Source organism: Balaenoptera acutorostrata, chromosome 2 (assembly GCF_949987535.1).
Source record: "Balaenoptera acutorostrata chromosome 2, mBalAcu1.1, whole genome shotgun sequence".
Lineage (NCBI taxonomy): Eukaryota > Metazoa > Chordata > Mammalia > Artiodactyla > Balaenopteridae > Balaenoptera > Balaenoptera acutorostrata.
In genome coordinates, this window is record NC_080065.1 from 76,135,744 (window position 1) to 76,140,236 (window position 4,493).

Genomic DNA, 4,493 nt, shown 5'->3' on the forward strand with positions numbered 1-4,493 from the left:
GTGTTCTGAGGGTCAGTTGTGGACATGAGAGAGAGTCTAGATCGTTTAAAGATACCGCACTCAAGAGATATATCTGGAAGAATGAAGCGACCCCTACCAAGAGGATCTGTGACAGACTGTGAGCAGGCAGGGCCTGAAAGGTTAATTATAAGTGGCCTGCCCAGGGAAACATAGCCCTCCCGTGTCGGAGATCCCCATAGATGAGACTCTTCGAAGAACTCATTTAGGAAAGAACATTTCTTTACTTCTATATATCTCTTTCCCTTCTTTCCAACCCTGAAGGACCCATAAAAGAGCACAGTAAAATGGATAAGTTTAAGAGTTGGGAGGAATTGAGAAAAAGAATGATAATGCCCTCCTTCTCCACTGTAGGCTTTATCACCTGGATCAGACTCAAGCAAGAACAGACTGACTCTCAAAGCATAAATGGGAGGGAGGTTAAGCTTTGCTTATACTATCTGAGCATGAGATCATTTGTTAGTAATTGAAAAGTGAATGTGAAACATGGGATCCACCCAAGATTTCATCCTGGGACAGAGAAGAATACAGCGTAGCTTTAATGAGTCAGTGGTGAGAAAGAACAAAACTGAGTTAATTTAATAAACTGGCTACTTTGGTGTGGAACCGCTTTCCAGTATTTCTCCTCAGGTAACTCTGGAAAACAGCTTCATCCTCCATCACTGCCAGACTGCCTCTGATCTTTGACTTTAATTTAGGAAGAGTTGTTTAATGGTTATTCTCCTTCTGGGAAATGTCCAGAGATGTGTGCTAAGCACAGTTTTGTGAACTGCAAACAGTGTGAACTGCAAACAGAACTTTTCCAGTTGTTGAATGGAGGAGATCATCAATGACAACATAATATTTTTCAGTAGTACCACCCAAATCCTGCCCCTACAATGGGAGCCAACCACTGTTGTCTGAGCATGGGCCAAGCATTTGTTGGGATACCCATTCTGCTCTGGCCGTTGAGCCTGGAATATGGACAGTGCTTGTCCACTTCCCCATCCGACTCCCAGTACTACATCTTTAAACTAGGTTGTGCAGGCAGCACTCAGTGGCAAAGTTCTTTGTCTCTTTCAACTCAGTCCCATTCTGCCCCTCTTCTTGCTTCCCATTCTTCTCTCCTTTCACACTGTTCCTAAGATGAGACAGCTTCTCATCTTTAACGTCTCATCTTTTCTCATCTCAGCTTTCTCTCTTCTCTCATCTCAGAAGGCTTTACCTTCTGTTTTCCAGCACTAGGCTTTCTCTCGAGACCCTGGAGGAGATGTGGTATTTCTGATTGGAGGTAGGATGGTCATCCATAGTAGGATCTGCTTTTGCCCTCTAGTTCCATTTGGGTTAAATTCCACTCAGTCCCACTCTAGCAGCCCTACACCTCCCTCTCAGCTCCTCCAATCCCTCAACGCACCCATACTACCTGCTTCTGGGCCCCTCAAAGTAGCAAAGGGAGGAAGCCTGGCACATTGTTTATGTCCCCATTTTGTAGAAGGGTTATAGGACCAGAGTCGATCTGGAAAAGAGTTTTCTCCTCCTACCATCATCTCAAATAGAGAAGGGCCTGCACTGAAGTGCCTCACGACTGTCTGAGAGTAGCCCTAACAGAAGGACAAGTGAAAAATTTTAAGTAAGTAACTGTAAGTATATCCAACTTATAAAATATTTATTAAACAAGGCGGAAAGGGCTTCCCTAGTGGTGCAGTGGTTAAGAATCCGCCTGCCAATGCAGGGGACATGGGTTCAAGCCCTGGTCCGGGAAGATCCCACATGCCGTGGGGCAACTAAGCCCGTGCACCATAACTACTGAGCCTGCGCCCTAGAGCCCACGAGCCACAACTACCAAGCCCACGTGCCACAACTACTGAAGTCCGCATGCCTAGAGCCCATGCTCTGCAACAAGAGAAGCCACCGCAATGAGAAGCCTGCGTACCATAACGAAGAGTAGCCCCTGCTCTCCACAACTAGAGAAAAACCCACATGCAGCAACAAAGACCCAATGCAGACAAAAAAATAAATTAAATAAAAATAAAACAAAAAAACAAGGGGGAAAAAGGAACATTAATTCATTCATGTGTTTAGGGAAAGGGGCTAAAAATGTTAAATAATTTAAAATTAAATGAACTGCATAAAATTAAATAAATGTCTTTTATTCTACTGAATGATGATGATAAAGAACCGAATGGGCTGCCATTTTAAATTAGGAGGAAAATTGTGTATTAGATTAAATTATATAAAATTGCTACTATTCAACAATTTTGCCATTGTTTGACCATTTTAATGTAAGAAAATATCAGTTTCATGTGGTTCAGCCTAATATTGATGTTTTAAAGGCATTTCTGATAGTATTTCTCTGCTGTAAATAAATGATAATATATGTTAGTCTAAATTTTTTCTTTTATATTATTTTCAATTACTTCACACTGCCAGCAGAGTGTGTTGGGTGCCTGGTGATATCAAAGGAAATTTTTATAATAAAAATGTATGCTTAGACACATCTGGTTATGATTTGCTTTTCCTTTTCTCCAATTGCATAATTCAAGTTGATGCTGCATAATTCTTTCTTCTTTATTCCATTCCATATGGTGGCAGAACAACTACCAAAAGATGAATACTTTCAGTACCTTTCATATCAAAGCTGCAGCTTTCACATTCTGTTCTATTGACACCGCATTTTGGCAGTGGATTAAGGGACACAGTTAAAATCTCTGCTCATAATTGGTTTTATTTGGGAAAGATTTTCTTTGAACTGGTGACCACCCGTGATTTTATAATTATCAAAAATTAACCAGCTCAGCATTTCTTGTAGGACATATTCACAATTCACTTCTTTGCTTTTAGAAGAAAAAAGAAAAGGAAAAAGAGAAAAAAGAAAAACTAAGGAGTATTAGAGAACTCCATTTTGTTTGGGAGTGTTCCATGTGGGATTACTCTAATGCAATGCTAAGGCTGTATTTGTCTGCATAGTACTCTTTCAAGCACAATCTTAAAAACCTTTTTTCTTTTTCAGAACCCTACAAAGAGAAAAACTCAAAAGAATTTAGATTTTCTGAAGAGTGAGGCAATTCCAGTGTAACTTTTCTGATATGACCTGACTTACAATACAAGCTACAGACAAAGCAACGAAGCTTTCTGCAGAATACTCTTTTTTTCTTTCCTTTCTTTAAACCATTTTCTTGAGATATAATTCATGTACCATACAATTCATCCATTTAAAATGTACAATTCAATGGTTTTTGATATATAATGTTATTAATGTTGAAAAGTAATAGTAAAATAAATATAGCATAAAGTTTGCCATTTTAATCATTTTTAAGCGTCAGTTCAGTGGCATTAATTACATTCACGATGTTAAATATCATCATGATCCACTTCAAAAACTTTTTCATTACCTTAGCCAGAAACTGCAAAGAGTACTCATATGCATTTCAGTATGAGTTGAAATTCCTTTGGCTGTATGAAATTGTTTAAGTTCAGAAAGCTGACTGGATATTTGGAAGGTAAAGCACTCCAAACTTAAGTCTAAGGCTGCTGGCAACGATGTCTGTTTTAAGTAGACAGGCACCCACACATACATATACTTTGCAAGGCCCTGTGTGATCTCCAAACATAGCATCAGTCAAACCTCTCTTCCCACTGGGCTTGATTTTCCCACCCATGTGGGGAATAGACAGCGGGAGCTTTGTTTGCAGTGGCTTTGTTTCCTTGCAGCCATTGGTAAAATAAACATTACCTCAGTTTGAAGAAGTTCTTGGTAGAACTTGGGGGTCCTGGGATAGCAGATCCTATGGCCCAACGCCGATGACTTCATCATTTTATCTGGTGTAGACTAGCCCCACTGAAGATAACTGCATCACAGCGTCCTGTGTGGATCCTCGTAGGACTGGCCTAGGTCAGAAGATGTTAAGTGGGAGACTCCTTGGCTCTGGGAAGAGATGTAAAGGAGGAATACTGAAGAGAACCTTGCCCTCTCTCACATTAGCCTGCCCTATATGTCAATGAAGCTTCAAAGACATTTCAGGGTCTCACCAGGCAGATCCATACTTATGAAAATTTCTCATTTCATTGTTAGACAGTATTGATGAGCTCTACACTGAATTTAGCCCAGTGATAACTGAAAATACACACAGGGAGTATTTAGATTGAGAAATCAGACTCATTTTGTGACCCCATCCACTAGAAACTTACGTGATTATAAAAAAGTCTTTGAAGAAACCTCAGTATTTGAAAATAGAAAAGATCAGTTTTACAATTTTATATTTGTTGAAGGGGAAAGTGGACATTAATAAAGAGAAAGATTTAGTAGTTAACATGCTTGTCCTGGTTCTTATTAATTATGCCTCTAGATGGGATATATAAAAATGGAATTTAAGGAATCGTATATTAAAGATTTAAAGATTTTCTATCAAAAGAAAATCTCTCCTCCCTGCCCTCCTCCCCCACATCGCCCAGGAAATTAGCTATTTGAATTCAGCATTTGACAAGCTTACCACAGT